Source organism: Podarcis bocagei, assembly GCF_964188305.1.
Source record: "Podarcis bocagei genome assembly, chromosome: 12".
In the NCBI taxonomy this organism is placed as follows: Eukaryota; Metazoa; Chordata; class Lepidosauria; order Squamata; family Lacertidae; genus Podarcis; species Podarcis bocagei.
The window spans coordinates 22,671,353-22,683,494 of NC_138137.1; the positions used below are offsets into that span (position 1 = coordinate 22,671,353).

The 12,142-nt window shown below is 42.9% G+C and overlaps 1 protein-coding gene across 4 annotated transcripts in view; it reads right to left on the reverse strand.

Annotated features, from left to right (window-relative positions):
- The window catches only part of PLCL2 (phospholipase C like 2), a 148,367-nt gene that overhangs the window by 94,675 nt on the left and 41,550 nt on the right, over positions 1 to 12,142 (reverse strand). The gene's annotated exons all lie outside the window — the stretch shown is intronic.

Here is a 12,142-nt window from a genome sequence, read left to right on the forward strand (position 1 = left end):
GGTTGCCCTTGAGGGTAAACCATTGCAGCTATCATTCTGAAATTTCAATTTGGCCTGTAAATGTAATCCAATTCCACCCCAAAATACCATAAGTTCTAAAAATTCCCCTTTAGGAAAAGGAAATTTGAACTTTAGAAGATGCCCTGCACACACATGCACACACACACACACAATTTGCCTGTAATTTGGCAGGCTTTATTCATTCCAGAAGGGTAGCATACCTGCAGATTTCATCCACTTTTGTCAAAAGGGAAGCAAAGCAAACTTGGGCAGACCCTAAGGCAAATCAGCCATCCTACAAAGCGTTCCTGACTGAGATGGGTTGTTTTTCAAAGCACTGAATTGATGTCCAAACCAAATCTTGAAGTCCTTGTCTTGTGTCTAGCATCAGAACTCAGGTGCCACAATGGTTGTCTAGTGGCACAATCAGCGGCAGAGGAAACCGCTCGGGCGCCTGGGGCGGTGCACCCAGGGGTGGGGTGAGCCTTCCATAGTGGCGGGATGAACCGTGGGGCCTCCAGAGTCTGCCTGCCTCCTCCCACTCAGCCGCCCTACAGCTAGGGAGGGGAGGCAGTGGGCAGACCGTTTGGGCAGCGTGGAGCCTACACACCCAAGCCACTGCATCTTTCCCAGGAGAGATGTGTGGCTCGAGTGCGCTGCAGACCCCGGGGTGAGCGCCGCCCGTCATTTCGTCACACCCCCCCAGTGGTGACTCCCAGGGTGACCCGCACCCCCGGTCCTCCACCCCTGGCCACAATATCCAATCATAAACAGGATGCATTTGCCATACAGTCTGTGTACTGTTTTTGGTAAGAGGGGGAACAATTGTTCAAGCACAGCCTTATCATAATCATCATCAAATGTTAGGATTCTGCATATTTGTACTTGTGATGATGGTGGTTAAATTAACTTCCTGCTAATTTTTTTGAGCAGAAGTAATAAAAAAACCACACCCCAGAGAATCAACTCTTGAGCCACATGCACTTAAACTGAAACACATATGTTTTCCTGAAAAGATGAGGATAACAAATCTGTTCTAGGTTGACTTATTAATAGATACAGATTTTTGTCTCATTCCCTGTTTGAAATCTCTAAGACCAGCAAGGTCGCAAGGGATACACACACACATACACACACTTACAGTTGAGAGCGAGAAACTGAGAGAGAGAAAAAGTAATTTTCTTCACATAAATGTTAATAAATTATAAGTTATGTATCAGACTTTGAAGCTATATATCAGATTCTATCTTCAGACCCTCTGAAGATTAATTCTGAGCAATGCCTAGGTTACACAGTGCAGTATTCAAAAGGCAAGCATTCATAAAGTCATGAGATAGATCCCTGCAATAATTAGATTTGCTTTAAAACTTCATACATACAGTGCTAACCTGAAGGCAATAACATGGGTTTGTCTACTTTTGAAACAGGGATGGAAGAGCAGTGGCCCTTGGGGCATTATAGGGCTCCAACTCCCATCAGCCCCATCCAGCAGGGCCCATGATTAGGGTGATATGAGTTGTTGCAACAGAACGACGGAAACCAGAGCACACAGAAATGCTGTTTACCTTCCCGCTGCAGCGGTACCTATTTATCTACTTGCACTGGTGTGCTTTCGAACTGCTAGGATGGCAGGAGCTGGGACAGAGCAACGAGAACTCAACCCATCGTACAGATTCAAACCGCCAACCTTCCAATTGGCAAGCCCAAGAGGCTCAGTGGTTTAGACCACAGCGCCACCCGCATACTGTGGTATGGCTGCAGGAAACCCCAAGGTAATATGGCACACAATGGTGTGGTTCTAAACAGTATGTAGCTGACTGCAGCTGCACGATGTAGCAGGAGAGTGCCATCTTCCCCCCACCCTCCCCCTGACAGGTTTCTCTGCCTAGAGATGCTGATGGAAAAGCTTCATCTTCTAAAGCAGACATTTCCAAACTTTTCCAGTTGGTGACACACTTTTTAGACATGCATCATTTCACAACAAAGTAATTCAATTTTACTAGCAAGCCGGAAATTAAACTAACTCCTTTCCAGCCCCAGAAGCAGCATGGGGAGCATTCACATGACACATCTACACAATGTAGCTGACAAACTAATGGATTGTGTCGCAACACACAGTTTTGAAAGTTTTGTTCTAAAGCTACACTGAAGGGGAGGACACGGTGGCAGGAAATGGAGCTTCCTATCCCTGAATTTGTAAATAGACAATAAGCTGGGTTGAGCTGGGTAATTTGCAGGAAGATACCTGAAGTCATCATGACTTACACGCATATTCCAATACTGAACCTTTCTAGGAATTAAAGTACCATTGATAGGCTAGTCATTGTTTTGCATACAGGTCTTATTTGCATACAGGCATTATTTGCATGGTTGCCACTAAAACCTAAGTCACAACTCCCATTATCCCTAGCTAACAGGACCAGTGGTCAGGGATGATGGGAGTCGTAGTTACAAAGCATTTGGAGGGCTGAGTTTGCCTATGCCTGAGTTTAGATCTCTGGATCCTAATATTGTATGACTATTTCATGTTCTTCAGCTAAGGAACCCAATTTCATTATTTCTGCAGATGCAACCTTATGAAACAAATTATCGCCATTATAATTTACATATCTGAAAACACTGAACCTATTTGTAAATTGTTCAGAGGAAGAGTCCTAATTTGATATCTTACATCCCTGGTTCAAATACCATTTTCATTTGGTCAGGAGATACAGTGTCACTATTTGAATATAAGTTGCTCCAGTCAAAAGTTAACAATCATCACAGTGGTTCTTAGAAAAGAAAATTGTTTTGAGAATTCCTCATTCATGGATACATCTATAGCACATATCTCCATGTTTCTTCTTGCCCAGCCTCCTAAAGGAAGATGGAAATCTGACACATATTCATTTCAGTTGTACAGTTTCTCCATTCTGATGTTAGCAATTATCTTGCCAGTCTGAAAGCTGATGACACGCTATACTCCAATGGGAGTAAGTGATAAGGATCACAAAGGAATTAGTATCAGTCTGATATGTGGCATACAAGTTACATCATTCTATTTTAGTCAAATGGCTTCTGAAGTATTATATGATACATACCTCCTGAAAAGAAAATGAGACAGGACTGATTAAACCTAGTATAAAACACTTTGAGATGCCTGCCTTTGCCCAACCATAAACATAGATTATGATTTCCTCTTAAGGACAGATCTTGATGCTACAGTATTAGCATTAAAGGTAATTGGGAGGGGGCATAAAGCTATAGGCTAGTTGGCCCAATGTCTGTTTTGGGAAAATCCATGGAAATTAAAGCAATCTTCTGGAGTTCTCCAAGAGATTGTAAAGACATAAGGACAGCCTGGTGGATCAACCCAATGGCCCATCAAGTTCAGCATCCTTTCTCATGGTGGCCAACAAGATGTCTGTGGGAAACCCACAAGCAGGAACTGAGTGCAGGAGCCCTCCCTCACTGTGGTTTGTTCCAACTCTTTCTGGCTCTGCTTCAGTCTCCACACCAGGTGCTGGTCATGGATACTAGATGCTCTGCCACTATGGCCGAAAATGGGAGTGGCCAGGAACACTTGGGCTAGAACCAGAGAGACCTTCAGCCTTGTGCAATGCTGCCTTGTGAATTGGCGTTGTATTAAATAGCCCACATTGAGGTCTATAAAGGTAAAGGTAAAGGGACCCCTGACAATTAAGTCCAGTTGCGAAGAACTCCGGGGTTGCGGTGCTCATCTCGCTTTACAGGCCGAGGGAACCAGCGTTTGTCCGCTTCTGCAGACAGTTTTTCCGGGTCATGTGGCCAGCAGAGAAAAGCCGTTTGCCTTCCCGCCAGAGCAGTATCTATTTATCTACTTGCACTGCGTGCTTTCAAACTGCTAGGTTGGCAGGAGCTGGGACCAAACAACGGGAGCTCACTCCGTCACAGGGATTCGAACCGCGACCTTTCGATCAGCAAGTCCAAGCGGCACACTGGTTTAACCCACAGTGCCACCCGCGCCCCATTGAGTTCTATAGGGCAAAATAAATAGGCCATAATTTGTAAAGTTGTTGAGGGAACATTTTCCCTCATCTCTACACTGGGTTTGCCAGAGGCAGGAGACAAGCTTTAGTATTCTTTCCAATGTACATTCCTTGACGTATTCACATATTTATTTATTTATATTTATAAATATTCACATATTTATTTTTATAGAGACTGGCATTTGGGAATGATGTTGTGGAGAAGGATCCCTTTACTACCACTTGCTCTAAGATGATCAGTTCAAAAGTATATGAATCTGCTATTTTTCAAATGCAAGCCTGCAAACTCAGTGTTCCTCAAGAAATCTGGGACACTACAAGGAGGATTGCAGAAGATCTTAACTAGGGTAGCCATATGTCTGGAATTTCCCAGACACAGCCAGGATTCAGCCATCGGAAACAGTGTCCGGGAAGAAAGCGCTGCAATGTCCGGGAAAATCTGGACATATAGCAACCCAGGTTGGAAGAGTAGACTTTGGCGGGATTTTCACTTTTTGAAATACGGCAACCCTATCTTAACAGCAGATCCTGAAACAAAAGCCAACAATGAAAACCTTAATCAGCTCCTCCATCTACAACCAGCCATTTTTTTGTTCATTTGTTTGAATAACAACTGTGACTGAATCTGGCCAAAACAGCTCATGTGGATGCCTCCTCAAATAAGTGTGTTTTGAACATATGCGGAGGATAAAAAGACAGCCTGACAAATAGAGGAAGGGGCTGTTTTATGCATAGGGAGCATAAAATTCATGAATGGGGAATGGAAATAAATAAAGTCCACTGGAGAGGAATCTGAGAACAGCAGAAGGAAGAAAAAGGAGAAAGGGTACACTGGTCTGTTGGAATACGCCTACTTTATATCAGTGGCTTGGTGCAGGTATGATTCCCCAAACTCTTCCCATTTCCTCTTGAGGTTCACACACTCCCTGCCACTTGATTTCAGCATCTCACTCCTTTTCAGCACTAATGGTTAGCAGCTGTTGCCTCAACCTGAATGCTAACCACAGATAGTGCTCCAGTTTAAAGCTAAGTACCCTGAGTTTTCAACTCATTGCATCTGTAATGCTCACCACAGTTAGCACTGAAAGGGAAAAGGAGGAATTTCAGCAAGTGAGGTTAGAAGCAGCACACAAGCCAGAGGGGGAAGGAGGAGTATTCAGATTCTAGATTGAGAAACATTCTGTCTATAATGAGTCAATGAGATGTAGAGAGGAACAGAGAGGAAATGAAAAGACCTACTATTAACAGAAGAGATTTAGACACAAGGACTAAAGGTTTCCTGTGCAACAAAATCGTTTCCCAATACTGTATACAGAGCACTGCATACTCCTAATGGCACTCAAATGTATCAGCCAAAACAGAGAAGCCAAGGAAGGAGAACACTGAATACATGAATTGTGTGGGCTTATTTTAGCCAGATGGTGTGTCCTCCTGTGAAGCCCAGTGTCCTTGGGATCAGAAGCTCAGGCCTTGTCTTTCTGTTTATATTTTGTAAATATTCCTAAGCCTGCTGTAAACAGTGTACAGTAGTCACACATTTATCTGTTGTCTAAGGAGCAAGTACACAACAGAAGGGGACTGAAAGCATGCTGCTTATCAAAGCAGTAGAACTTTTCAATGTCGATAAGAATTTTTTGTTCCTCATCAAGGGCATTAGTATCCTTGGGAATACTCAAAAAGAGAAACAGAGGAATATCTTGTAATGGTAAATAACCAAACTCCAAATAAATCCTTTGTTTGTCACCACTGAAACCCTAATTATAGATGCAAGCAGTGCTCCCCCCAAAAAAAAATATGTTTAGGGGTACTCTCATTTTCCCAAACATATTGAAATACTGCCCTTCAATGAGGCCAAACTTTGATTCATAAAATGTTTAGGGGTATGCGTACCCCTGCCCCTGTACCACTGGGTGCAGGTATTCTTTCGCTATCAGTCATAATTATTATTATTATTATGATTATTATTTTGCCATACCAGGAGTTCTCAAACTACAATGGAAGGCCTCTAGCTCAATGGTAGAATATTGCTTTGCATGCAGAAGGTTCCTGGTTGAATCTCTGTCATCTCCAAATAGGGCTCCCCCATCTAAAATCCTGGGGGGCTGCAACCAGTCAGTGTGGACAATTCTGAGCTAGATGGACGAAGGGACTCACTCAGTATAAGACAGTGTTCCTACACATGGTAATGAAGATCTGCACACAGCTACACACGTTGTGTGTAGTCATCTATTTTGTTTTGAATTTGTTTCTCTCCTGGAGTGCACCTTGCGCAGAATAAATGGTTAATCCAAATTGCTCAATCTTTGAGCAGTGTGAGATTCCAGGTATTTTCCTAGGATTCGGTTTCCTTGGAATGAGGGACAGCGGAGATTGTGGTCTTTATGCTATATGGCTTAAGGTAAAGGGACCCCTGACCATTCGGTCTAGTCGCGACCGACTCTAGGGTTGCGGCACTCATCTCGCTTTATTGGCCGAAGGAGCCGGCGTACAGCTTCTGGGTCATGTGGCCAGCATGACAAAGCTGCTTCTGGCGAACCAGAGCAGCGCACGGAAACGGTATTTACCTTCCCGCCGGAGGGGTAACCTATTTATCTACTTGCACTTTGACGTGCTTTTGAACTGCTAGGTTGGCAGGAGCAGGGACTGAGCAACGGGAGCTCACCCTGTCGCGGGGATTTGAACCGCTGACCTTCTGATCAGCAAGTCCTAGGCTCTGTGGTTTAACCCACAGCGCCACCTGCATCCACCCATTTACTTGCACATATATACAACCTGAGACTATGATGGCAGGGGGAGGACTTACAGCATTAAAACCCCAGAAGGTCTTGCTTCTCCCTTCCTCAGAGCCTTGGATTCAAGCAGAAATCAAGCATGGCTCTCACTCTCTGGCTTTCTGCCTGCTTCTAGCCCAGCTCACATAATTTTAGCCATTGTCCTTCTAACTAACAGTCAGGTGAGGGAAGCAGGACTTGCCCATTGCCCTCTGGCACAAAGCCACGCTTAGGCCCATTAACTAGCCTGGCTAGTTCAACAATTGAATCCTCCATTAGATTTTAGCCCTTGCTGGATCCAGGAGCCAGGCATCATGCAGACTAACACCCCCCCCCAATGTACAGCAATATTTTAAAATATGCTATGTTCAAAGAAGCCATTGTGCTACTCTGCTTTCCCCCTTTTGCTCTGATGCGGTTTTCTGCTTTTACCTCAGCCAAGGAATATTATTAAAGGATTTCAAGGTGATATGTTCTCCTTAGTCACCAGCCTAGCAAAATCTGAACCTATTACAAAGGGAAGCACAGCTACTCCACTTGAGGGTGAAATGTACTAAGTAATAGGAAGACATTGTCTGCTGTTCATCCTACAAGCCTCAGTGCTAATAAAAATTGTGTTTGGCGGGGCTTGTGTCCTTTTGCAGTGCAAGCACAACTACATTTTGTACAATCAAAAATGACAAAAGGGACTATGAGACATCTCAAGTCCCCACGCTTGAGAGCCACAAGATGACAGCTGATGCAACTAAGGCTGCAATCCAACGTATATCCCATTGAACAAACTACTTCTAAGTACAGATGGATAAGACTACACCGGACATCTCCTTCCTGAACCTTGCCATCACCACCGTTGAAACTTTTCCTATTCCAGCAGCCATGATGACATTTTTCACTCTGCAAGAGCTCCTCCCAGCAGCTTGTTCCTCTGGCCTTATTTCTCTTTCTATCCCCCTTCCCTTCCCACAGCTTTATCCACAATCCCCAGGTATATGTGAGTCTAGCAGACTGTCTGCCAGCAACACCTCTTCTTGCTCCTCTGGTAGCTGATTCCACAATATGTTTTGGAGAGGGAAAGGGGAGTGATGATCGCAGGGAGCTGCTTATCATCAAATCAGGCTGTTGATTAATCTAGTCATATTGTCTATACTGACTGAGGGCTGTTCTCTAGGGTTTCAGTCACAGTGCCAGGGACTGAAGCAGGAAACTTTTGCAGGCACCACTGAGCTAAGCATGATGCTCTTGCAACACATATGTATACAATAGCAGCTTCTTTTATTCTGTTTTTTATTCATTTTATTCCACTGCCCAAAATACAGATTTGGTTCACTAGGCATCTCATGCAGCTAATATTTTCTCTGGAGGAAACTCTGGAAGCAGCTATTTGGAGTCAAGGAATTGGCATTCTATGCTGCTAAGATTAAAGAAGTCAAGACAAAGAAAAAAACAAAATGTATTTTTTATCCCCATGGAGGTAAAAATGACAGTAAATTTATATCAGAAAGGACATTTTTCCGCTTATGTAACAACTTGCTCTTTGCACAGGCCAATGCTAATTTGAGGCATCTGTAATGTGTTATCTGAAATGTGCACTGGAAATATATGAAAATCAGCAGAACAGCAATGTATCATTGCTCACAATTTTAAGCAGGGTCATCAATACAGCCAAGAGGCACTTGGATGACAAACATCTGCGTTTTCAGCACTACAGTATTATCTTATTGATCGCCCTCAACTCTTAAATGCAAGATGTAGGGTTGTGAACAGGCTTCTGTTTTTGCCCCCCCCCATCCCCCTTACCCTTTGTGCACATGCTGCTCAGCTGAGCATATTCAAAGCCATTCATTTCCATGTTGGAAATTATGTAAAGTAGTAAACATGCAGAAGCACTCTTCTGTGGTTATATGAAAATAGCACCCATGATTGTTATTGGTTGTGGAAATACTCTCTAATGAACTATACAGGTACTAATATTGCTACTTTGGTAAACTCTCTGAATAGAGATGACTGTACCACTGGTTTATTAATATGCTATTTGAAAGGGAGCATCAATGCGCAGATGCAGTCAATCATCCAGGGTGCGGGTGCGGCAATTTCTCCTCTGCTGGAGCTCACACAAGATCCTCTCTAGCATAGATGTTGGGAAGCCTTCCGTGAACAATGTGAGGAAGATTTTAGAAGATACAGCTGAGCTGCAGTCCGTAACAATACTAAAACAGATATTGCATTATTTTTTTAAGATGTCTCTTTCATGATCTTGCAACATCTCATTCCTTCTGCACATTAGAAAAAGATTCAGGAGCACCAGTAGGAAGATTAGTCATGAATTATGCTGCCAAGAATAATGGAGAGACAGCCAGGAAACACCAGGAGCACAGGCTAGATCATCAGTGTTCAAATTATTCCTGCCTCCCAGTATAACTAGCCTGTGGTTTCCAATAGCTATATTTCAATATAGTTTCACCACATTATAGTTTACAGCCAGTGTTGTATGCGCCTGTTCCAAGATTAATAGGGCTCATCTACAGTGGAGCTTAATGTGGGTTTGAAACTGCTTCTATCACTAATTATTTGTTTTTTTTCACTGTCCACATGACATTCTCCTGATCCAAGTGGCAGTCTTCACCTTCCCACTGGTAAATTAGGATTCTCCTGGTTTGTGGATAATCTGATAAGGAAAGAAAATCCAGTATAAACTTGCATGTTACCTGACGGCGGAGGTACTGAAGCGCATTGTATAGGTGAGTTGTTGTTTTTGTGTGTGTGATGACGTTTTTCAGTTTTTCACTGAGAAACATTTCTTCTTAAATTGCTTGTAAGAAGTCAAATGTGTTTAACAGCTCTCGGTGTTACAAAAAATGTGATCAAATCGCTTGGTAGTATTTAACGCTGTTGATTTGCCACAGATAGAAGTTGCCTGTGCTCAGATGTTTCTAATCTTTCCATCAAATGCTTCAAGAGAGTGTGAACTTTGTGTAAACGAAAGTGAAGGAATTGCAAAACCAACCTAACCTAAATAGGCTAAGGCTCAAACTATAAATAGGAATCACTGGGCGAACAAAGAACTTAATCTGAAAGTCACACAATAAGAGCAATAATATTGGCTCAGGTCAACTGGGGGCATGAATCTGCTTAAAATCACCTTGCCAACAAAGGTCCGTATGGTTAAAGCTATGGTTTTCCCAGTAGTGATGTATGGAAGTGAAAGCTGGACCATAAAGAAGGCTGATCACCGAAGAATTGATGCTTTTGAATTATGGTGCTGGAGGAGACTCTTGAGAGTCCCATGGACTGCAAGAAGATCAAACCTATCCATTCTTAAGGAAATCAGCCCTGAGTGCTCACTGGAAGGACAGATCCTGAAGATGAGGCTCCAGTACTTTGGCCACCTCATGAGAAGAGAAGACTCCCTGGAAAAGACCCTGATGTTGGGAAAGATGGAGGGCACAAGGAGAAGGGGATGACAGAGGATGAGATGGTTGGATAGTGTTCTCGAAGCCACAAACATGAGTTTGACCAAACTGCGGGAGGCAGTGGAAGACAGAAGTGCCTGGCGTGCTCTGGTCCATGGGGTCACGAAGAGTCGGACATGACTAAACGACTAAACAACAACAACAACAAAGCATGATACAGATGTTCACAATGTAAATATGAACGTGCATTATGCTCGGATGTTTCCATGATTATTTCCCCACCTATGCTGTACTAGTAGAGACTGTTTGCACTAGCAGAGTCTGTCAGTAATGTAATTCTGTAATTTAGCAAAAAGAAACATCAGCTCTTTCTTTAGCACAGTAGGATATGATGGCTCTTCTATCAATTTCCATCTAGTTCTTTTCAGAAATCCTCATTAGGGCTGTTACTGGCACTTCGATTCTGTTTTCCTGTTCTTTCCCTTTGGCTCAGTGCCAATGTTATATTCCCTGCTATTCAGATGTTCTGTTTGATTACACCTGGCCGAGTAGTACTAACTGCTTGTCCCAATCTCTGATCCTTGAGATCAATCCATTACGTGCTGACCATGCAAGAACCCAAATACTTGAGGAGACCCTAAGCGTAGCTATGTTTGTTGAGTCAATATTGAAAGAGAGGAGAATTCTTTTGTTTAAAACATAGACATCAGTTGGAGCCCTTGCAGAGCAGAAAAGTCAGTAAATATCAAGAATGTTTAACCAGATGTGAGAGAAGAAGCACAGTAACAACTTTCAAAACTAATACAATCAGAAACCATTTTCACAACTGGAAATTTAGGCACAACTTTTCTATCCGCTTTCCTGTTTTATCGTCATCGAAAGTAGTCATAAATAATAAAACACATCAAAAAGTACACAACCAAACTAAAGAACTTCCACATAAATAATATCTAAAAAATAATCACAAAAATTTAGTATCAATAACAGCAACACAACCCCCTAAACCAGTGCTTTCCAAACTGTGTGTCACGACACGTTACTCTGTTGGCTGCAGTGTGTAGGTGTGTTGCACAAACGCTTCCCACGCTCCTCCCGGGGCCCGAAAGGGGTTAGTTTAATCTCGGGTTTGCTGGCAAAACTGAATTTCTGTGTCATGAAATGCTGCATGTCTAAAAGGTGTGTCACCAGCATAAGAAGTTTGGAAAGCTCTACCCAAACAATACCCCAGCCCAATATCTGTTCAACAACTTCAACTTTTGTAGCAGGAGTCAGTCAGCCCTGACCTCCCAAGCCAGATGTCAAAAAGACCAACAAGACAAGGGGCTGGTCTTCCAGGACTCACAGCCAAGATGGCTGGCTATGTTTGACTGAATTTGAATTACATAAGGCTGTAGCCCTATTTAGCCATGCTGACAAGCCCCAGTCCTCTTCTCAGCATATCATGGTCTCCGTCTTTACAGCTGTCCTTAGGTTAAAGCAGGGAATCTCTTGTACTTGTGGAGGCTCCATCCCACTCCCTGCCCTGGTGATTTGTAACTCTGATTATGTAGAGTTCGCCATCGTGCATACATAATATATAATAATATAATTTATTATTTATTATTATTTTGCCAAATGCATAAAGCTGTTAAATGTGCTTAAGTTGCAGGCTTACTGTATGTGCACAATAAAGAGTTCTACAGTAGTTGTGTTTTGTTATAAGTAGGATTGCTATGCCCCAACACAGAGACTGCCACTTTTAAGAGCTCAGACAGGTACCAATATTGTTTCCAAAAGTCTCTGCAGTCCTCACCCAATCTACTACACTGCCTGCTGCAGTCACCATGCCTATAAGTGTGGCTCACAATGTGCAGCTTGATGGTGTTTTCCTCAACGTGAAAATGGTGAAAGTTAGCTGCCAATAATATTGTTAGCTTTGGATAATTGACTTTATAGCAATTAATGCTTTAGAGCA